The sequence below is a fragment of the Coloeus monedula genome (assembly GCF_965178545.1).
Source record: "Coloeus monedula genome assembly, chromosome: 32".
In the NCBI taxonomy this organism is placed as follows: Eukaryota; Metazoa; Chordata; class Aves; order Passeriformes; family Corvidae; genus Coloeus; species Coloeus monedula.
The window spans coordinates 3,069,244-3,092,741 of record NC_138812.1 but is presented as its reverse complement, the minus strand read 5'-3'; the positions used below and the strand labels follow the sequence as shown (position 1 = coordinate 3,092,741).

General features: G+C 57.1%; 1 pseudogene across 1 annotated transcript; it reads right to left on the bottom strand.

Moving 5' to 3' along the window:
- Positions 1–12,949: 12,949 nt before the first annotated feature.
- LOC309583713 (olfactory receptor 14C36-like) lies at positions 12,950–14,908 on the bottom strand (annotated as a pseudogene). Its single transcript has 2 exons — positions 14,887–14,908; positions 12,950–13,931 (listed from the first exon to the last, which is right to left on the bottom strand). The product of its transcript is annotated as an olfactory receptor 14C36-like (transcript).
- Positions 14,909–23,498: the final 8,590 nt, after the last annotated feature.

The following is a 23,498-nucleotide window of genomic DNA, read 5'->3' as shown; positions in this document are numbered from 1 at the left end:
CATCCACCCCAAAGGTTCCCCCGAGGCCATTTCCTCTCGTCCTTTCCCTTGGCAGCAGAGCTCCAGCCCTCCTGGCTGCCCCCTCCTGTCAGGGACTTGGAGAGAGCCAGCTCCCCCCTGAGCCTCCTTTCCTCCAGGCTCAGCCCCCTCAGATCCCTCAGCTGCCCCTCAGAAGTCCTCCAGACCCTTCCCCAGCTCCATTCCCATCTCTGGACATGCTCCAGCCCCTCCATGTCTTTCTTGCAGTTTGAAGCCCAATCGCTACCCTGTCGCTGCAGGTGCCAAAACCCCAGGGAGACTCCTTGGAAATGGGAGGAGAGAGGAGCCCTTCAAAGGGAAACGTGTGCAAAAATGCTCCCAAAGGCCGAGCGGGTTTGCTGTGGCTGCGGGAGGAAGAGATGCTCCGGGACTCCGCCTCGGCCCCGGAGCGGAGCGGCCCGTGCTGCCCCGGGGCGCGCGGGGCTCGGCCGTGGGGCGCGCGGGGGGCAACGGACACACGGGCACCGGACACACGGACACGCGGACAAACGCTCCCAGCGCTTCAGCGGCAGCGGCAGCAGCGGCAGCAGCGGCAGCAGCACAAGAGCAGCAGAAGAGCAGCGAGTCCACGAACCCTCTGCTAAGTCCCTTCTCCTGCTCCTCCTCTCCCTCTCCCAGGGTCTCGCACCCTCTCCCGCTCTCCCTTTCGTTCCCCAACCCCCCCGTCCCGCGGCCTCCCTCTCCCCGTGCCCGGCCGGGCCATGCCCCCGGCCCGGCCCCGGCCCCGGGCGGGGCTGCCCCCTCCCCGCCCCCGGGCGTCCCGCCGCGGTCCCGCCTCCGCCCGGCTCTCGCCGTCCTGGCTGTGGCGCTGCTGGGCGGGCATCAGTGCCTGGCTCCTGGGCACCATCGCCAGCCCCTGGCTCCAGCTGGCCCGAGCCCGACCCCCACCCCGACCCCGGCCCCGGCCTCGGCTCCTCCCGGGGCCCGCCGGGGACACAGGCGGCGCGGCCGCTCCCGCCGCCTCGGCAGCGTCTTCCCCGCTCCGAAGTCCGCCGCTCTTGAGCGCGGCCGCCGGCCCCGAGCCGCCGGTGTCCGCTTCAAAAGAGGCAACATGTGGGGATGGCCGGCCCGGGGCGGTTGAGCGGCGCTCGGGGGCCGTTCCTGGCCCCGGGCCGAGCGCTGACGGCCGCGTCTCGCCGGCACGGAAGGCGCAGCAGGGCCTGAAGGAGCGCTACCGGCTGGGTTCGCTGCTGGGGCGAGGCGGCTTCGGCAGCGTCTTGGCGGCGACGCGGCTCTCGGACGGAGCCCCGGTGAGTGGCGGGGCCGGCGGCGGGCGCGGGAGGCGGGGGGCAAAGGAGGAGGAGAAGGAGCATGGGGCTCGGCAGGGCGGGCGGCGAGCTCAGCCCGCTGCTCCCCTTGCCTTGCAGGTGGCCATCAAACGTGTGCCGCGGAACCGCATCCACCATTGGGGCCAGCTGGTGAGTGAGCGAGGGGCAGCGCGAGAAGCCGGGGCGCGACGGGCGGGGATGAGCCGAGGCCCGGCAGGGTGGAAGCCGCCAGAACGCCTCGAGGGAGAGCGGCCGTGGGGCCAGCGGAGCGCGCAGAGCGTCCCCGGCTGGCTGAGGGCTTGCCGAGCCCCGGCACGGCATGGGCCCCGCTGACGGCATCGTGCTCCTCCCGCAGCCCGACGGCACCCGAGCACCACTGGAGATCGTGCTACTGGCCAAGGTGTCCGCTGGCTTCCCTGGCATCGTCCAGCTCCACGAGTGGCTGGAGCTCCCCAACAACGTGGTGATGGTGCTGGAGCGCCCGGAGCGGTCTCAGGACCTCCTTCATTTCATTCGGGCACGGGGCTTCCTGTGCGAGGAGGTGGCGCGGCACCTGTTCCGCCAGGTGCTGGAGGCCGTGCGGCACTGCACCAGCTGCGGGGTCCTGCACCGGGACATCAAACCAGAGAACATCCTGGTTGACCTGGCCACCGGGCAGGCCAAACTCATCGACTTTGGCTGTGGCACCTACCTGCAAGCCGCAGCCTACACCAGCTTTGCAGGTGAGCCCACGCAGGGGGAGGCTCCTGGTAGCGGCATCTCAGAGCCCAACAGCTCACAGCCCAAGGCAGCTGTGGCAGGGGGGATTCTTCCTTTTGCTGCCAGTCATGGCAGCCGGAGTCTTCAGCCTTGCTGCTTTTGAGCGGCGCTGGCTGAGGGGCCATCTTCCAGCCCTGCTGGCAGCCTTTGCCAGCCCCTCTGCCCAGGACTGGCGCTGGGGCTGGGGCAGCCAGCGCCACAGAAACACCCGTGGGTGGGGGTAGCAGAGAGGGGGGCCCAGAACCTGTGCTCCAGCCCGTTTGGTGTGCAGGCGAGACAGGGCTCAGACTGCTCTGCTGCCCGTGCTTGCCTTGCCTTAAGAATGGTTTCTGGGGCAGTGCAGGCAGGGAGGATGAAAGCGTGGTTTTTCCCCAGCACCAAGTGGGTTTTTCCTTTGCATGGAATGCTCGGGCCTTGCCAGGGCTTCCGCTGCCCTCTTGCGACACCGGCGGCTTCTTTTCCAACCCCCAGTCTGTACACAAGCCCCAGGTGCTGGCGAGAGGGCAGCGGGTCAGGCCGCGTGCCGCTGGTGCGGCCCCCGCATGCCCGGGGATGCTGGGGCGAGGCTCTGGGAGCAGGCAGCGTCCCCCTGAAGAACTCCATCTCTATTCCATAGGAACACCGTCCTACAGCCCCCCGGAATGGACGCACCTGGGCTGGTACCACGGCGAGGCAGCGACCGTCTGGTCCCTGGGCATCGTGCTGCACCAGATGGTCTGCGGGGAGCACCCTTTCAGGAGGGGCTGGAACAGCACCTGGGGCCGGCTCTCGCTCCCACGACGGCTCTCTCCAGGTGGATCCTCGTCTCTGCAGCACGGGGGGAATAGCAGTGCTGGGAGGCAGCAGCGGGCTCAGGAGCATCCCACACTGGCAGCTGCTGAGGAGGTGGCAATGTCCTGCTCTCCTCCAAAAGAAAGAACTGATGGCAAAGTTTAGGCAAAGCCCTGAGCACATGCAGCACGGCCTGGCCATGGCAAGAGTGGGGCAAAGCAGACAGGAGCCTTCTGCGACTGACTGGTGCTTTCTGCTTTCTCTGCACAGAGTGCCAGGATCTCATCCGACGGTGTTTATCCGTGCTCTCCTCGGAAAGGCCCTCATTAGAAGACCTGTCCTGTGCTCCTTGGATGCAGGATATTCGCGTGCCATAGGAGAAGGGAGAGAGCCACACGCACGCTTTGAGCCAGGGAGCCGGTGAGTTCCAGCTGCACACGCGCCTTGGCAAGGAGCAGCAAAGAAAGGCAGAGTTTTTGTCCTGCCTGAATCGCTGCGCAGGGCTCCTCAGCTGGGCACGCGCAGCCCTGCTGCTGGAGCTGAGCTGCTCTTCCCAGCACTGGTGGCCCCCGTGCCAGCTGCTTTTGCTTGTCCTGCTTCAGCAACAGCCGGGGCCCTGGGCAGAGCACTGACAGCCTGCTCCAGCCCCAGGGAAGAAGAAGCCCCTGGAGAAGCTGTGCCAGGTGCGGCTGCTGCTGCTGGAGACATGGAGGGTGACATCAAGGATGACAAGCTCTTCCTCCACCTGGCAAGCTGAAGATGATGGACTTCAATTGTGGCACCTTCTTCAAAGCCAGGCTCCACAGCGAATTTACAGATGAGTCCACACCCAGGGGGATGCTCCCAGATTTGGGCATTGCACGGCCTGGCCAGGAAGCAAAGGTTCCTCCCTTTGCTGGGGCGGATGCAACCAATCCTTCAGCCGGCTGCCAAGCTGCTTTTTGGCAGGGTGGGCGGGATGGGCTGGGGTGCTTACGAAATGGGAGTCAGCCCCTGGCCCTGCCAACAGCCCCCACCACCCACTGTTCCCTGGGCTGGGGCTGGGGCTGGGGCTGGCAGCCCGACACAAACAAGCCCCCATGGCAGGAGCAGAGGTGGCACTCCAGGAGCTGTGCACGGGCTGCTTTCTTTTGCAGGAAAGGAAGGGCTTGGGCTGCTCCCCTCCCCTTGTTTGCTTTGGGCTCGCCGTGCCTGTTGGGGGGCAGTGCAGGGGGGAAGGGAGAAAGCGTGGGCTTCCCTCGCCCGTGGGTGGGTTTTTCCCCAGCATGTAGGGAAGGTTGGGCCTTGCTCAGGCCCCTGACAGAGAGAAGATTTTTTAGCTTTTTTCTTGTTTCTCCTTTTTGTCTGTAATGCCTTTTCTTTAATTTGTTGTTTTTCTTCAAGGAAGCATTGTAGGTGGTGTCCAGTCTGGATCGGGAAGTGCTTGGGAGCAGCTGCGGCGTGGATGGGACGTGGCCTTGGAGAAGGCCGAGGACATGGCTTGGGAGCAGCTTTTCTTCCGGCGGCGGGTGGCGTGCGGTGGGTCCCCGTCTTCTTGGCACGGCTGGGATAAGGGCTTTTGGGAGATGGCAGCGAGCACAGCAGCATCCCGCTCTGGGCGGCTGCTGAGGAGGTGGCTGTGCCACGGCCGGCTGCAGGCTGGGCACATGTCCTGCCCTCCTGCTCTCCTGCCAAAGGCAGCAGGGACGGGCGGCTTCGGGCACCGCTCTGAGCACGGCCAGCACGGCCTGGGCACCGCGGGCGGCTGGGACAAGGGGGACGGGAGCCTTCAGCTGACGGGCGGTTTCTGCTTTCTCTCCTTGCAGCCGGGCTCTGTGGATGCTGAGGCTGCTCTGGGCTCCGCCAGGGCTCTGCTGCGGCTCAGCACCGGGCCGGAAGAAGCCAAAGAAGAACCGGTGTGAGCTGCAGCAGAGACGTGCCCGAGCATTTCGGCAATGCAGCTCAAGCCTGCAGAGTGCACGCCTCCAGGGGAAAACATGACACCCCCCCGCCCAAAATAAACTTGTTCAATAACTTGTGAAATGAAATCAATCTGGGATGACCCCAAATGACATTTTTCAGCTTGCTCAAGCTTTAGCTCAGCCCTTCTCTGCACAGTTCTCTGCCCCACCTGCCTTTACTTCACAAGTGCTCCCTCTTTTCCCCCAGTGAGTTGCCAGCTCAGGGCAGTCTCTGTCGCACTGTAGCCTTCCTTGATGCCCCTGACCACGAGGAGGAGCGAGCCCCAGGTTTAGGGACTCATCCTTTCACTGGCAGAAGAACAGCAATGTCTCAGAGGTCCGGTGAGATTTGAGTGTCATTCAAGAGCTGCCCTCCAGGCCTCAGCTCTCCTCACTGTTAGCTTCCCACTGCCACTTTTGCTCGTCCTTGCAGCAGGATGAGCTCTGGGAATCCCCTTGACCCTTGCCACTCCTGCCAGCCCAGCCACCCAGCTCAGTTTGGCTTAAGCTGAAGCTTCTCTGTCTCCTCTGGCACGGCAGTGCAGTTCCCTCTGCGGGGAGCAGCAGCCCCAGAGCACAGCAGGCAGCAGCGCAGGCCGCACCTGCACCAGCTCCCCTCCACGCGTGGCTGGGCTCTTGGTGGCAACTAAATGCTCCCTGTTTGCAGCTGTCACTGGAGGATGGCCCCAGGGCAGAGCCCAGCCGGGCTCCCAGTGCATCCCCCGGAGCTTGGGGCAGACAGTGGTCCCAGAGCTGAGGTTAATGGTGCGCAGCCGGCGCTGTGGCTCGCAGTCAGTGTTTGCAAGTGTTGCCTTCTCACCTCCTGCAGCTTGTGGGGAAAATGAGCTGTGCGGCCGGGCCAGCACTGCCCCTCTGGGCAGTGACAAGGCTGAAGGTCTTTGCTGTTGCAGAGGAGCCGGCATTGAGCCTTAGCAGGGCCCGGCAGGTGCGGAGCCGGATCTCGCCCGCTGCCCGGGGCTCGCTGCCCGCCAACCGCCCCCAGCCGCCGCGCTCCGTTCTGCAGGGATAGAAGGCTCTGGCTGCACAAGGGTTCCCAGAATGTCTTTGTACCCGTGGCTGCAGAACGAACACGGAGAGGGAAAGTGTCAGTCACGTTGCTGGCACATTCCTTCCTTTAGATACAAGACCCATCTGTGCGCACCCCCGTGTACAGATCTCTTCAAAGGATAGGCAGGGATAGAGATTTCCCACATAGCCCTTCTTTGGCGTAACTCACCTTGTAAGCTGGCATCCGGGGCATTTTTGTCCCAGCTCTGTGTGAGTAGGTGTCCAAGAGCTGAAGTGAGCAGCATTTAGAAGCAGTTTCAAGATTTCTAGGCAGGCAGTGGAGCTGACAAGCATCTGTGTAACTCACCGTATTCATTGGGAGGGGCTGCTGGTTCTTTAGGAATATGGCACAATGGAGACACGAGACCGGGGAAAATCCCAGCTCTCTGTGGATTTGTGCAAAAGGGGGAAGCAGCAGAAACACTTTGTGTCTGCTTGTGTGGACACAAGGTCCAAGGAGCTGGGGTGGCAAAGGGTGGCCTGGGCTGGTGGCAGGTTAAGTCCTGTTTCATGTCATCATAGAGTGGCACAGGACAAAGCTAAAAGCACCCACAGCCACACTGATGAAGTCTTTCTGATGCTGCACATCCTATAGGAAATTGTTGCTGTCACACAATCCATTGGTATTTATAACTTTGATTTGCAATACTTTAGGTCCAAGTTTCAAACTGCAATATTTTTACACTCAAGACACGGTCATGCACAATCCATATTTCAATTTCCTATTGCTTCAACCACAATTTAAAATAACTTAATATTGGCAACAAACCCCAAAACCTTTAAAAAAAGGCTGCTGAGGTCAGTGAGATGGATCCATGCCATCAGCACATTTGCAAAGTAAATAACTTAGTTCTCTTTTTAAAAGGATCAGTTACCACTTAAACCAAAGTTACAAAAGATTTTTCACTACACATTTGGTTTTTTCCTCTTTCATATTTTTTCTGTTTTTTCTTTTTTCTTTTTTTTTTAAAAGAGATAACACGTTTTAAAAAAGGATTGTACAGCAAAATGAGATACATTTCTGCTCAACAACGAAAATGTAGCCTCCTCCTCTGTTTCCTTTTGTCTGGATACCCTGAAGAAAAAAACCTAGCAGACACCAGCAGAGGTGTAAACTGGTTGCTTTGGACTAAAGTGGAGTTCAGCACTGGTGACATCCTGACCCAGTCAAGAGTTGCAGAATTCTTTTGCAGATCTCGAACCATGTGCTTGCGGGCACAGCAGCTGCAGTGCTGATGCACCAGTGCACGAGAATAACTCTGTTATTGCCCCACCGAATCTGGGCTCTGCCCAAGAAGGAGGTGCTGCAGTCCTTTGCTCCTCGTTCCCGTGTGGAGCAGCTCCCTTCCTGCTGGCTGAGCTGCTCAGGCAGAGCCCGGCAGCTCCTGACACTGAAGGGCTGAGGCCTTTCCCCTGCTGCTGTGCTACAGACGGATTGAGCAGCATTGCTTAACGTGGCGATACACAGCGGGACCAAAAGCAGTTGCCTTTGTAGACCTTAAGCTCAAAGGTGAAAAATCCCAAGAGACGAGGATGGAAGAGACTCGCAGGCTGCCTGTTTGCTGTGCTGCCCCACTTGTGAGCGGCCCAGCTTTGCGTGAGGCAGAGTGAGAACAAGGGGCAGCTCCCTGCCAGCCCCGCAGCCAAGGGGCCCCTCCAGTCCCGGGGCTTGGGGCACCATCAGAACCTTCCCAGCAAAGGTTCTCTTTGAACTTGCTCATTAATGAAATGTGCATGGTCATTAGCGCTCTGATAGATGTATCCACCCATTAGTGAAACATGGATTGACCTTTCTGTATTTGGAAGCTGGACAAGGCCATGAAATCTGACATCTGGCCTTGTTTGGGGCTGTATGGTCAAAGTCAACTCCCTTGCTTCCTCCTTGAGCCCTGGCCAGGCTTGGGGAGAAACCAATCAGGAGAATGAAACCAGATATTCCCACACTAGAAGTGCTGTCGGTTTGTCAGTTCAACACTATCAAAGCCGGGCCCTCTCCCAGCGGGGTTGGAGCCTCAGCTGTGGCTGGAGGCAGCTGCAGGAATTCCCAGTGTCCGTGAATGGCTCTCCAGTCCTTGGCTGGGACAGCTTCCCCCAGCTGATGTGTGCATGTGGGCGATGGTAAAGTCTGAGGGGAACTGGGGCTGTCTCTTTCTTAATCACTACGGGCAATCTTTGGCAGTGATGATTGGGTGCATTGCTGAGCTTCTCCTTTTGTGATTCTCTGCTGCTTTGAACTACAGTAAATGACGCTGATTCCTTGAGTTGGTGTCTGTGTCTGGTGCTGACCCTGCCCACTGGTAAAACAAATTTGGTATGGTCTGGCTGGATCCCAACAAAATGCTGCTTTTTAAATGAAAGTGTAAGGAATCAGTGCCATCCAAAATTCCCGGATGGGAAGACCTTCCCGAGGGTTTGCTGGCTGTGGCGTGGGCTGAGGTCGGAGCACCGTGCGAGCAATGAGGACGTCAACTGAAAGAAGCTGAAGCACTGGATGTATTAGAATGCATCCAAAAATTGCATATGGAAAAAGGAAAAGAACTTGTGGGTTTGGGAAGATGAGGGTGAATTTTGTTAACAGCATCTCGGAAACAGCACCAACAGAAGGAACGCTTGTTGTTGAAACGCTCCCACATGGAGCCACAGAAGAAGTTTTTAATCTTGAGCTTGGATTTGTTTGAGCAAAGGAAATAATAATAATAACAACAAGAATAAAAATAAAAAGAATTATCTACATGTATATAATATAATAAAAATTGTATGTTTATGTTTTCACATGTATATAATGACATTGTGAAATAATGCTCCAAATACCAATTTGTTAGCTTTGGCTGCTCAGGGATATAAGACTAAGTACTCTACAGAAAATGATTGGCCAGGACCCCAACATTGCTGGGAAACTGTGTGAGATTGTATACAAGAGATGAAGGAGGAAGGGATGAAACTGGCTGTTTTGATAGGGTTTGCTGATGCCAGGACGTGGAATGCTTTGTCTGTTCCTGTGCAAAATAAAGTGAGTAAGACTGCTGGGTTTTTCATATACCAGACTATCCACAAGCTGCAGAATTGATTGAACAGATGAAGGGGTTGTTAAAAGAGCAGTTGAAAAATGTAGGAGATGGGAAGCTGTTGCAATGAAAAACCCACCTCACAGATGTGCTCCATATCCTTAACAATGGGCCCACTGGGGAAATGGAAACCGCCTCGATGCGCGTGGCTGCACCCAATTTGCAAATACAACCACGGACAGTGACACTCTGACTTCCTGGGAAATTGTTCTGGGGGTGATGGCCCCTGACAGGGCCATCCCAGAGGCTGCAGGGCTGGACCTTTACGCATTAGAATTAATTAGGATAAATCAGAAGCAAATGAGAGTTATCAATACCGGCACAGGAATTCAGATTCCTCCGGGACACTGGTTTGATAACTGCTCACTCAAGCTTGGCCTTGACAAGTGTTCATATGGTGGGAGGAGTGCTTGGTGCAGATTATCAAGGAGAAATTAAAGTAGTTCTGTTAAACAACAGTGAACAACACTGGATTTTTCAACCCCACGGCAGGGTAGCACAATTATTGATATTGCCAGTTTTTAAAACAACCATGAAAAAAGAACATCCACCTCACATCACTACTGTTCATGGAGATAAAGGGCTTGGATCCAGCAGTCCTAATCATGGAGCCAGAGTGTGGGTCCAGAGGCCAAATGGCCCACCCGAGCCAGCTGAAGGAAGAGCTGTAGGCAAAGACAACACTGTTTGAATCCTGAAACCTGGGTGAGAAAGATGGGAACATGTCCCTGCAGCCAAGTGTTCTATGTGAGAACAAAGAGATGTTACAGGATATTGTTTTGCAGAGCCTGCCAGACCAAATCTCCCTCTTTGCCCCAATGGTCCCTTTGGAAAGTGCTCTGATCCACGGCGCTCGATGTGAAGACTGATGTGCCACTGAGTGACTTCTGCAGACAGAAAGGGACCGCTTAACAGTGAAACTATGGTTGATCTTGTTGGTTTAATGTTGTCATTGTAATCAGAGCACTGGTTGGGAAAACAGATTTCTAACAGTAGGAGCAGAGATAGGGAACTCATTTAACCTCAGTAATTGCTGGGTGCGTGGAAGTCCAGAAGGATTCGATGACTGGCCTTGGCTGGCCCATCTGGCCCAACCCAAACGGTGGGTTAGAAACTTGAGCACAGTTCATGATAAAAACAGGGTTCTAGACCGAGGGTGGCGATCCCTGACCGCTGCATTTTCGTAGAAAAGGCATTTCTTGCCTAAATCGGATAAAGAGGAATATATGTAGGAAAAAGTGTCTGTGGATGGATGTTGTCTCCTGGAATAGGTTGTATGCACCCACACTGTGAACTGTTCAGTTGCACCCAGTATAAAGGGAAATGGAATCAAAGTCACGTACAGCTCTTTAATCATGGCTGGGTTAAGCGTTCCTATGAAGATTGTGAAAAGATATCCTTAAAGCACTTCCCGTATGATATTTTGGCTTGTCAACAAAGTAATTCAAATGCTTAAATCTAAAAGATTGTAGTATCAAAAGGATTGTTGTGAAGGTTGTAGTTCGTCTCTAGGTCAAAGGACTGATTGAAGTACTGAGGCCTGAACAACAGGCCCTGACTGAGGCCTGAACAACAGGCTCTGAGCTAAAGTTGACATCTACATGAACCTTCCAACCAAATGTTCTATTTCTATCTGCTCATTAACAGAGCATTATTAGCAATATGCTCTATGTTCATTGGTGAAACACGGATTTACCTTTCTGTATTTAGAAACTGGACAGGGCCCCATCTGGCCTTGTTTGGGGGTTTAGGATCAAACTCCCTCGGTTCCTCCTTGAGCCCCGGCCAGGCTTTGGGAGAAACCAAAGAGGAGAATGAGACCAGATGTTCCCACACTAGAAGTGATGTCAGCTTGTTTGTTCAACGCTGTCAAAGCTGGGCCCTCTCACAGCGAGGTTGAAGCCTCGGTGCCCGCAAAGGTGGATGTACCTGCAGGAATTCCCAGGGTCTGGGAATGGCTCTCCAGTCCTTGGCTGGGACAGCTTCCCCCAGCTGATGTGAGGATGTGGATGATGGCAAGGTCTGAGGGTGACTGGTGCTGTCTCTTTCTTGATTACTGTACACAATCTTGGGTAGTGATGATTGGGTGCTTTGCTGGGCTTCTCCTTTTGTGATTCTTTGCAGTTTTGCATTATAATAAATTCCACTATTCCTGAACTTGGTGTCTGTGTCTTTGGTGCTGACCCTGCCCACTGGCAAAACAGACACTGAGGGCCCTGGGAGAACCAAAGGGGCCTTGCGACACCGCGGGGCCTCGTGTAACCAAGGGCGCCATAGTGACACCGTGGGGCCCAAAGGAACCAAGGGGCCAGCGTGACACTGCAAGGCCTCGTGGAACCATGGAGAGCATTGTGACACTGTGGGGACTCCTACAATCAAGGGTCCATTGTTTTCCTCTCCCTGCCCCGGCCCCAGCCCTGCAAAGAAGCCCAGTCCTGTCTGGCCCTGCAGCAGGAACTGGAGGCAGTGCAGGTCCGGGACAGTGACTCTGTGTCTGGGATGCTCAGGAGATCCTCAGCTCGGGCAGCTCGTGCAGCCCCAGGGCCCCGCTGCCCAGCACAGCAGCAGAGAGTTGGCTCCGGGGCTCCTCAGGCTGCTCCTGCTGCCATCCCAGGCACAGGGCAGCCTCTTGCCAGGGCTCCTCTGCACACACACGAGCTCCTGCTCTTCTCCTGGCCCATGCCAGCTCCCCACAGAGCCTTTTCCAGGGGAACATGTCTGTGCTGGCCTGAGCAGCCATTGCTGTAGCCTCTGCCCTGCTGCCCAGAGCCCCCGAGCTGGGGGTGCTGCTCTGCAGAGCATGGGGGCTGTGCTTCCCAGGGCCATGGGCTGCCTCTGCTGGGCTGTGCTGCTCAAGCTGGGAGACAGAGCTCTGCAGCTGATGGTGCTCCCTGCACTGACCCCCTCCCACACAGGCTCTGCTGTGGCCATGGAGGGTGCTCAGAGGTGCCTGCCTTGTTCCAGGGCGGGCACATGGGCTGGGGCTGCCCTGGATCCTCCTCTGCAAGTTCCCCGAGGGTCAGACGAGTCACTGCTCAGACTCCTTTCCCTGTACCTGCTGTGTCCCCTGGGCTGCAGAGCTCTCATGGGTCACAGGAAACATTCAGTCCTTTATCTGTGGGTGAGCCCACCCTGGACAGGCCTGTGCCCAGTGAGCTCCACTCACTGCTGATCCCTGGCACACACTGTCCCTGCAGGTCCCCCGTGTTCTGCTGGCAGCTCCCAAGTCCCTCCAGAAGAACATTCCCCTGCCATCAGCCCTGGCACAAGCTGCAGAGCCCCAGGAAGGTTCATCACAGACCATTCACCATCTGGTGGGCACTGGCCACCAACAAGCAAAACCTGAAGCACACCCCAGTCTCTTGAAGGCCACACTGGGACCCTGATCTCATCCCACTGAGCCCTGGGAGAACAAGGAACACAGGCAGCCTCTTTAGAGTCTGGTCCTTGGGCCTGTTCCTGACAGTGACTGTGGAGGGAGAGCAAAGCCTTCCTGCAGTGCCTTCAGGAGATGCCCTTTGCTGATGGAACTGCTGTGGCGGAGCCCAGCTGTGTCCCAGCAGTGCCCATGGCCTGTCCCTGCCTGTGACACGCAGCAGGACTCGCACCACCCGGACAGAGCTGTTGGCCTTACACCATCACAGCGGCTCCAAAGGAGAGAGTGGAAGTAATAAGAGAGGAGCTCTGAAAAGACCAAGCTCTGCTGCTCCCTGGCTGTGCTGCTCTGCTGGGACTCTTCCCCCCCAATGCCTGCAACACTGGCCCTGCCCTCCAGCTCCAGGGATGGACTTAACCAAAGGATCTCAAACAGACACCTTGCTGATGGGTCCTTTATTTAATGTGAATACCCACAGAGCAGACTCCTTATTGACACAGTCCCTGCCAACAGTCACATTCAGCCCGTAAACAGTGAATAAGATGCATAACAAAATCTTTTGGATACAACCTTAACATATGAGAAGAAAAAAAAGCCACCAAAACCACCACCACCAAAACAACCTGAGAAGGCAGGCTGGGCCTCTAATGATTACACTTTAGCCTATGGAGCTGAAAACAGGCAGGTTTTTGCTTCTGGAAAGCATCCAGTCATCACTTTCCTCAGGGCGTCCCTGAGCTCCTGGTTCCTCAGGCTGTAGATGAGGGGCTTCAGGGCTGGAGGTGCCACCGAGTACAGAACTGGCAGTGCCAGGTCCAGGGATGGGGAGGAGATGGAGGGGGGCTTCAGGCAGGCAACAAAGCCAGTGCTGAGGAACAGGGAGACCACGGCCAGGTGAGGGAGGCACGTGGAAAAGGCTTTGTGCCATCCCTGCTCAGAGGGGATCCTCAGCACAGCCCTGAAGATCTGCACATAGGAGAAAACAATGAACACAAAAGAACCAAAAGTTAAACAGATGGAAAACACAACAAGCCCGAGCTCCCTGAGGTGGCAGTGTGAGCAGGAGAGCTTGAGGATGTGTGGGATTTCACAGAAGAACTGGCCCAGGGCATTGCCCTGGCCCAGGGGCAGGGAAAATGTATTGGCCGTGTGCAGGAGAGCGTAGAGAAAGGCACTGGCCCAGGCAGCTGCTGCCATGTGGGCACAAGCTCTGCTGCCCAGGAGGGTCCCGTAGTGCAGGGCTTTGCAGATGGACACGTAGCGCTCGTAGCACTCGACAGCGAGGAGGGAAAACTCTGCTGAAATGAAAAAGAGAAAGAGAAAGAGGCTGTGCAGCACCTCCTGCCTAGGAGGTGGTTCTGGTGTCCCAAAAGGGAATTGTGCATGGCCTTGGGGACAGTGGTGCAGATGGAGCCCAGGTCGGTGAGGGCCAGGCTGAGCAGGAAGAAGAACATGGGGCTGTGCAGGTGCTGGCCGCAGGCTCCGGCGCTGATGATGAGGCCGCTGCCCAGGAGGGCAGCCAGGGAGATGCCCAGGAAGAGGCAGAAGTGCAGGAGCTGCAGCTGCCGCGTGTCTGCCAATGCCAGCAGGAGGAAGGGGCTGATGGAGCTGCTGTTGGACACTCGCCGTGTCTGGCCATGGGGACCTGTTCATGGAGAAGTCAGTGACAGCTTAAGGGAAACGTCTCTCAGCAAAATCAAAGACATGCCCCACAAATCCTTCTCCTGTCACACACTGACACCTTATGGGGATTCAGAGTGTGGCCACAGAGAAGGGCTTTGGCTGGCGTGGGGCCTTGCGAGAGACGGGGCGGGCCGGGGCCGTGTCTGGCAGGAGGCGAGACAAAGAGCAAGAGGCGAGACAAAGAGTAGGATAGTTAATGGGAGATTGGCGAGGAGATGGTAATCTGTAGCCCTTGGAGATGTAAAACATAGAACCTTAGCAGCTGAAGTTTGTAGCTGCTGAACTGCTGGTTTGAACAGTATATAAAGATGGGACTTGTGCGATAGAATTTGGCTTTGCATGCAGCCGGCCAAGTCCGTGTTCGATCACCGACAACACCCTTCTGTTTTTCTAGCAGATCTTCCTTCAGCTCCAGCCGCAGCCCTGGTTGGTGCTGGCTGAGTGTGACATGAGTTTCAGGGCAGTTGCTCCGGGGGTTTTTATAATTCAGCCTTGCTGTGCAGAAGTGGGAGGGGGACAGGGACCTGTCCTGGTGTTCCACTTTGAAAGCCCAGCTAACACAAGGGCACTCCCAGGGCCCAAGAACAGGAATGGCAAAAGCTGTTAAAGTGTTCTAGAGGTTTTTATAGCTCCTCTTCATCTCCCCTGCTGACTGTTTTTGGATGTCAGAAACACTCAGCATTTCTGCTGCCCTCGGGGAGAATAGAGCGAGTTCTGTGAGGCAAGGTGGTGAGTGGAGAGTGAGGGGAGCTGGTCTGTCACTCTGTCCTGTTCCAAGATCCTCTGGCCTTTCACCCTCCTCAGAGGATAATCACCCTCCCATATTTCCCTTAAAAACCATCCCAATGCTGCTGAGAGCAGATCGATCCACCACAGCCCATCAAATGTCCATCCCCTTCTCGAGCTCTCAGCCCCACACTGGTAGCCAAATACACACATGGCTCGTTTCACCAACCCAACAGCCCTTTCTCCATCATAAAACTTTTGTGTCTCACTGTGGGGCTTTCAGGTAACACCAAGATGCTACACGACCTGTTTGCGCCCTGGAGGCAAGCTCAGAGCTTAGGGGGAATCCTCAAGAAGAAAGCCAAGTGTCCTAATGATGGCATTGGATGTAGGGAGATGGAGCTCCTTCCCTGGCTGCATTGCCCACAGCCGGGCTCTGGGGCCAGCGTCACCCTGAGCCAGCTGTGCCCCCTCCCAGAGTCCCCAGGGCCGGGCAGCTGCTCCCAGCCCTGTGCTCTGCAGAGGGAACCGGGCCCGGGGCTGCAGAGCTGCCCCACGGCTCTGCTGCAGCTCTGCCTGCCCAGGAGGGGCTTCACGCCTTGGACCCCCGGCCCTGAGGGCAGAGGCTTGGCTGAGGGAGAGAGGAGGGGAGGGGGCTTGTTCAGAGGGAGGGGCTGCACTCGAGGGCATCCTGTGGAGGTCTCTAAGCTCTCCCTGCCACAACATTTCTGCCTTTTGTTTTCTCTCATTGCCTGATCTTCTCTCTGCTTGCTGAAGATCTTCCTCCCGGAGGTGTTTCCCTGTGCCTGACCTCTTCCTGCCAGCACTCACAGACCCCATATCTCTGTGCACTCTCCTTGGCCCTACAGAAACCTGCCTGTGTGCAGGGCACTGGCTGGGGACAGGTTCTGTTTGCAGCTGGGAGAAAGGACAGCTCAGACTGAGCCCGGTGGGTCCAGCAAAGGTGATGCCGGTGGGGTGCATGGGCAGAGGAGTGTCTTGAAAGCACTTTAGGAAACTCCTGCAGAGCACTCAAGTTACAGTTCCGATGCCTTAGGGACTCTTAAAAATGATGAATGCCTTTATCACTTCCCCCCTCCCATTCCCCAAGAGTAGGAGACTGAAAACAGTCTCAGGAAATTTCATCCCTATAGAAAGGATTGTGTTGGAAATACTACTGGACTGAGCTGAAGGCCTGAGCATGTCCTCATGTTCTACACCAGAGATACTCAGAGAATGTACTTCCTGAATCCACAGTCAGTGGCATGTTCCAGCTTGAGGAGATCACTCCAGGAACTGCAGCTGCACTGTCCTGCAGCCAGAGGCTTCCTGTGTCAAGGGCTGGGAATGATTCTCCCCCGGTCACTTCTCAGCATCTTCCCAGCCCTAACGGATGGAACCCCTCTGTGCCTCTGTGCTGTGCCCGGGCTGGCTGCAGGCAGTGCCCCAGCCGCCGGAAAGGCAGATCCTGTCCCTCCCTCAGTGCTCGGGACTCTTCCCGGGGCACTGGGATGTGGGCATGTGCAATGCCAAGGGCAGGACCATGGGGTGGCCCCTGCCATGCTGCTGAGCAGGAAAAAAGAGGCAATGAGGCCCCAGGGCTGCAGGGGTCACTTGTCTCCCAACTGGCCTCAGGGCCAGGGCCAGCAGCCCTGGCCAAAGTGCTGCAGAAGTTGCCTCTGTCAGGGCCTTTCAGCTTCTGCACACCCCTCTGCCCTCTCCGGCCCAGGCTGTCCCACCGTGTCCCTGCCCTGCGCCTCTGTCCCTGCAGGCTGTCCTCATCCCCCCGGCTGCCCCACCTGGCTGGCCCCTTCCTTTGCTGGCAGCTCTGCGTCCTGCCTGCCTCTGCCTGGGCACACAGAGCCTTGGGCTGCTCCAGACTCCTTCTGGGGGACACGTTGCACCACTGCACTGCCCGGGGAGAGAAATTCCTTTCTCCTCGTGTCCAGTTTGGACCTCCCCAGCTGCCCTTTGCATTAATTCTTTCTTTTGCCGGCTGTTCTCTACTGTGTCAAAAGGATCCACCATCTCTGAAACCACCCTTCAAGCCCTCCCAGGACTCTCCTCCGCTGTCCTCAGTCTCCACTCCACTGAGCACAGAGCTCCTTTGTCCCTGTGTAGTGATCATGTGCTTGAGGCCACGGGCACCTGGACAAGAAGGTCAGTTCTTTTCTACAGCAAGGAAACCACAGAAGCCCAGTGTTTTGAAGGCAGATGAGAGGCAGCCACCAGAGGCCAAGGCAAGCCAGACCTGTGTGTCCTTGCAGCTTCTGTCTGAAAGCAACCCTTGGACATATGGGGAGTTTTGGAGGTGGAATTCCATTTCAGCTGTGGGTGCCTGGACCGGAATGACAGTTCTTCTCGCCAGGAAGGAAAGGGCAGAGCCCCAGTGTTTCAAAGGCTGATTAGTGGTGGCTCAAGGAGGCCAAGGCCAGCCAGACCTGTTTGTCTTGGCAGCTTTTGTCTTGGAGCAATCCTTGGATAGACGGATCTTGGGCGGCCAAATCCCACTTTTGTCCATGGACGTCTGACCCATAAGGACAGTTCTTTTCCACTGGCAGAAAAGTGAGGAGCCCCAGTGTTTCAAAGGCAGATGAGAGCTGGCCCTCAGGAAGCCAAGGGAAGCTGGACATTCCTGGCAGCTTTTGTCTGGGAGCTATTCCTTGGATAGATGGAATTTCAGAGGTGGATTCCCAATTTTGGCCATGGATGGCTGGACTTGAAAGATGGTTTTTTCCATGGCAAGAAAAGCACAGCCCCCCTGTGTTTTGAAGGCAGATGCGAGGTGGCCCCTAAGAGGCCAAGGCCAGCCTGAGCTGTCTGTCCTGGCAGGTTTCACATGGGAACAATCCTTGGATAGAATCCAATTTGGAGGTAGAATCCTAATTTCGGCCATGGGTCCCTGGAGGAGGACAGCTCTTTCCCACAGAAAGGAAAGCACAGAACTCCAGCGTTTCAGGGGCAGAGGAGAAGCAACCCTCAACATGCCAAGGTCAGCTGGACCAGGCAGGTGGCCCCCAGGAGGCCAAGCCAACCAGTCCTGTTCCACGTTCTTTGCAGCCTTGGGGCCCTGCAGCATCACAATTGCCCCTTAGTTCCATGAGGCCCCATGGTATCACAAGAGATCTTTGTTCCCCTGAGGCCCAGCAATATCACAGTGGTCTCCTTGGCTCTACAGCGGCACAAAGGCCCCTTGCTTCCATGAGGCCTTGCTGTGTCAAAACGGTTTCCTTGGTTCCACGGGGCTGCAAAATAACACAATGGCCCACTGGTTCCATGAGGTCACAGAGTGTCACAGCGGTCTCCATGATTCCATAAGGTCCTGCAGCGTCACAGTGACTCCTTGGTTCTATTGGGCTTCCCAGGATCACAATGGCCCCTTGCTTCCACAAGGCCTGGCTGTGTCACACTGGCCCTTTGCTTCCATGAGACCTTGCAGTGTCACAATGGTTTCCTTGGTTCTATCAGGCCCTGTGGTGTCACAATGGCCCCTTGATTCCATTGGGCCTCTTACTGTTACATAGTTCTTAGTTCCGTGACGCCCTGTAGTGTCACAGTGGTCTCCTTGGCTCCATGGTGCCACGCAGTGTCACAACGGCCCCTTGGTTCTCTGAGGCCCGGCTGTGTCACAATGGCCCCTGGCTCCCATGAGGCCCTGTGATGTCACAATGGTCTCATTGGTTCCACGAGGCCCTGCAGTTCCACAATGGCCCTTTGGTCTCACAAGGCCTTGGAGTGCCATAATAGTCTCAGCGGGTTCCCCCGCTGCTTCACAATGGCCTCCTTGGTTCCATGGTGCCCCGTAGCGTAACAATGGTATCCTTGCTTCCACACAGTCAGAATGGCCCCGGGGCCTCCTGGAGCCCCACAGTGTCACTACGATCCCCTTGATTCCACCAGGCCCTGCCGTGCTACAATGACCCCTTGGTTATACAAGGCCCTGCAGTGTCACAATGGCCCCTTGGTTCTGAAGTGTGCAAGAGCCTAATACTAAGAGAAAGGCTCCAAAAAATGCTGCGTCATTATCACTGCTCAACACCGGAAAGGCTTCAAAAGTGCTTCATCATTATGGCTGCTTATCATAATCACTTTTGAACGCCTGGAAACTACGTGCCGTACGGGCCGTGCATAGCCCGCCTGGAGGCCCATAAAAAGGAAGGCAAAACGGGTGCAAAATGTGGAGGTGAAAGCAAAAGGTAGAATCCCCGCCCTTTGCCTTTCCCCCCACCACCACCATCGCCTGCTGCCAGACACCCTGAGGCCTCTGGGAGCCGACGCCGCCCGCCTGGGGAGCACCCCCCAATCCTTCACCCCTGCACTGAAATCCCGAGGGAGTTGTGCAACCCCTAGCCCTGCTCCTTCGTCCCAGGCGGACCCAGGTTCAGCTGCAAGCATCGAGCCTGCATCTCGGAGGATGGGCCGCTGCTTTCCAGCCAAACTGCTCCAGACATCAGAAGAGGCAGATAGGACCCTTCAAACAGCAGGAAAAAAAAAGGCAAAAACCTCTCCACTTCCCCCACCCTGTCTCAGCAGCAACAAAGGTAGCACAGTGTGGTGCTGACTTATCCTATGCTTTTTAGAGTAACCTTGGCTTTTTCTAACTTTTCTCCACTTTTCTCCTTCTTTCTCTTTGCCTCTCTTACCATTAGATAAACAGATACCCATTTTTTTGGCACCAACATTTAATCTCGTTTGGTTTTAATCTGGTCTTTGGGAATATTTTGAACCTTCAAAGTTCTTTCCTTTTATACTCAGAGATTTTGGTTTCTTTGCCCTTCTGGGTGTAAATCAGATAGTAACAAAGTGTCATAATGCTCTCCACAGTTCCATGAGGCCCCACAATGTCCCAATGGACTTTTGGTTCCATGAACTTTGGTACTGTCAGCAACAGTCTCCTTGGGTCCGCAGTGTCACAATGGACCCTTGGCTCCGTGAGGCTCCGTAGCGTAACATGGACGCCTTGACTCCATGAGGTTGTGGAGTGTCACAAGGATCTCCTTGGTTCTGCTGCCCTGCTGTGTGACAATGGGCCTGTGCTTCCATGAAGTTCTGTACTGTCAACCATGATCTCCTTGCTTGCACAGTGTCATAACTGACCCTTGGTTCCATGAGGTGCCTGGCCTCCAACAGCCTCTAAGAGACCCTTATGGCCCCTCAAGGCCCCTCACAGCCCCTCATGACCCCTCAATGTCCCTCACAGTTCCCCATGGCCCCTCATGGCAGCTCACAGTCCCTCACAGCCCCTCACAGTTCCTGGCCACTCATGACCCTTCACAGCCCCTAACAAACCCTCAAGGCACCTCACAGCCCTTCACAGCCCCTCAAAACCTCTTGGAGATCTTCTGCAGCCTAAGTAATTTCTGTGTTAATCCCACTGAAACAACCAAAAGTGGAGAAGTGGAGTAAAAATAAAGAAATTAAGCAAAGAGGTCTAAAGCTGGTTAATTTTACTGGAATTTGGGGGTGAATTTGGGGTTCAGGGGAATATTTGGGAGGATCTGAGTGTTGTGGAGCCACGAAGCCAGGCAGACTGGGACCACAATCTCACAGTTGTGCTGGCAGAACGTGTCCACCTGAGCCAGTCTGTTCTCCAGGAATTCCAGTTGTCTGTCTCAGTCCCTGGCCTGAGTCTCCCCATTTGGGGTGTGGCCTCCCAAGTGCCCAAATCGCTGCTGAAGTGCCCAAGCTGCTCCTGGCTGTGGATGTTCCTGTCCCCCACCCTGTCCTGGTCGGTGCCATGGGGTGTGGGAGGGGGTCTGAGTGCTCCTTGGGGGACTGGGATGGGCTTTTATGGCCCTTGGAGCTGTTTGAGGTGCTGAGACAGGGTTTGGGGGCTTTTGGGGCAGTCTGTGTGGGAGTTTTGGGGTGTTGGCAGGGCTGTGTGGCTTGGAGAGAATTTGGGTGGGTGTTGGGGGAGATGGGTTGGGAATTTTGTGGCTTTTGGGGCCACTGCTATTGCAGGGAGTGGTTGGGGGAGTCGTGGCTGGGAGCTGTGGGGTGGTTTGAGGGGTCTGGGAGTGGCTGTGGAGCTGGGAGGGGGTTTTAGGGCAGATGTGACCTCCTCCCCAGATAGCCAAACTCGCCACCAGACCCCAAGATGCTGCCAGGAGTCGGGGGCTCCATGTTGCGGTTCATCCTCCTGGTGCTGCAGGAGAAGGTGAGGGGGGGTCCCCAGGGGCCGTGTGTGTCCCCCCAGAGCGTGTGTGACCTCCCCCATCCCGGTGTCACCCCCTTTTCCCTGCCCACAGGGCTCCTGAGGCAGCCCCTGCTGCCCCGGGAGGGAATTTGGGGAGGGGGCAGAGGGGGTGCGCAGCCCCCGCCGGGGGATGACCCCGGCCCAGCGCCCTTCGTTCAGCACCGAGCTGGGCTTGGGGCCGCAGGAGGAAGAGGCCGATGGGAAGCAGATCCTGCAGGGGGGACAGGGCTTGGGCTCAGGGCAAGGTCCTGCCCTGCACACCTGGCTCAGGTGTGAGCCTGCCCCGGGAAGGGAGCGGGACATTGCCATCCCCAGGGATCAGGGCTGGGAGCAGCGCTGGGAGCACGGACATGGAAATCCTGGGAGCCACTGGGACCGCCCTGGGGGGTGAATGATCCCCCCCAGCACCTTTCCAGGCCGCCCTGCAAGCTGAGAAATGCTCGCTGGGCCTCGGCCTTGGCCAAGAGCCCCCGGGCTCAGCTGCTCTGAGCTCAGGCGCTGCCGGCTCCCGCAGCCCGCCCAGGGCCGCCCTGCCCGTGCCGGGGCTGTGCTGGAATTCTCTGCTGCTGCTGGGCCACTCGGGGGCTCTGGCCCAGCAGGAAAGGTGACCCTGAGCCAGGAGCTTTCCTTGGCCGCAGCAAAGCCTCGGCACGGAAAGACCTTCCCAGCGCTGGGCCCTGGGCCGGGAGGGATTGTGCCACCAGAGCTGTCCCTCCATTTCTTCTGCCAGGCAGCTTTAGCTCATGAAAAGTGGAAAAGCCAGAGCTGCCTCTCAGCTTTCCACAGCGCCCGCAGAGCTCCAGGGCAAGGTCCTGGCCCTGGCTCGGGGCTGGGCCGGGGCCAGCGGCAGAAAATCAACTTGCAGCTTGGGCCCCGCAGCAGGGAGGAGCAGCAATTGCTGGCTGAGAGAGACTCTTGCCAAGGGCCTGCGGGGCCGGGCCCCAGGGAACGGCTTCCCGCTGCCCGAGGGCAGGCTGAGATGGGATGTGGGGCAGCAATGGTTCCCTGGCAGGGCGCTCAGGGCCTGGCCCAGGCTGGCCCCAGAAGCTGCGGCTGCCCCCGCATCCCTGCAAGTGTCCCAGGCCGGCTCGGCCATTGGGGCTTCCTGCCCAGGAGGGCTGGGCTGGGCTGGGCTGGGGCTGCTGAGGGCGGGATGGGCTCTGCCTGAGACAGCTGAAGGCTGCGCATGATGAGGCCGGGGGGACCCCGTTCCTCAGTGGGTTCTGGGGTATCCTGGGGCTCCTGGGGCTCCATGCTTTCCTTCCTAAGGAAAAGAACCATCCTTCTCATCCAGGCTCCCATGGCCAAAACTGAGATTTACCTCCCAAATTCTGTCTATCCAAGGATTGCTCCCAGACAAAAGCTGCCATGAGAGACAGGTCTGGCTGCTCTCGCCCATGGTGGCCACCTCTCATCTTCTTTCAAAACTCTTGGACTTTGTGCTTTTCTTTCATGTGGAATAAACCCATCCTTCTCAACAAACGCCCATGGCCAAAATTGGGATTCCACCTCCCAAATTCCCAATATCCAAGGGCTGCTCCCAGACAAACCTGCCAGGACAGACAGATGTGGCTGGCCTTGGCCTCTGGTGGCTGTGTCTCCTCTGCCCCTGAAACCCTGGGGCTCGGTGCTGCCCTTCCTCTGGAGACCACTGTGACCCTGCGTGGCCTCGTGGAACCCAGGGGCCGTTGTGACCCTGCAGGGCTGGTGGCACCAAGGGGACCATTGTGACCCTGTGGCTTTCCATGGAACCAAGGGGCCACTGTGGCACTGCTGGCCCCAAAGAACCGAGGGGCCTTTGTGACAGGGCAGCTGGGGAGGCCCAGAGTGGACACCAGGAGAAAGGAATTTCCCTCCCAGGCAGGGCTGGGCTGCAACACGTCCCCCAGAAGGAGCCTGGAGCAGCCCAAGGCTCTGTGTGCCCAGGCAGAGGCAGGCAGGATGCAGAGCTGCCAGCAAAGGAAGGGGCCAGCCAGGTGGGGCAGCCGGGGGGATGAGGACAGCCTGCAGGGACAGAGGCGCAGGGCAGGGACACCGTGGGACAGCCTGGGCTGCAGAGGGCAGAGGGATGGGCAGCAGCTGCAAGGCCCTGACAGAGCCAACTTGTGCAGCCCTTTGGCCATGGCTGCTGGCCCTGGCCTGAGGCCAGGAGGGGACAAGTGACCCCTGCAGCCCTGGGGCCTCAGGGCCTCCTTGTCCCTGCCCAGGGGTGCAGGATCAGGGGGGTTCTCCTCAGGCGGGCAGCGTCGGCTCCAGGAGGCCCCAGAGTGTCTGGCAGCAGGCGATGGTGGTGGGGGGAAAGGCAAAGGTCAGGGACTCTGCCCCTCGCTTTTCCCTCCACACCTGCACCAGTTTCACCTTCCTTTTTATGGGCCTCAAGGCGAGCTACCCATGGTCTGTACCGCCCATTTTATGATAAGCAGACCAAATGACGAGGCATTTTTGAAGCAGTCATAATGACAAAGCACTTTTTGGAGCCTTTCTCTTATTATTAGGCTCTTACAGTGACCCTGCAGGGCCCATGGAACCAAGGGAACGTGGAACAGCTCTGACTGCCTTGGGCTCCCGGGGCCGCCTGACAGCTCTGGCTGACCTTGGCATGTCCAG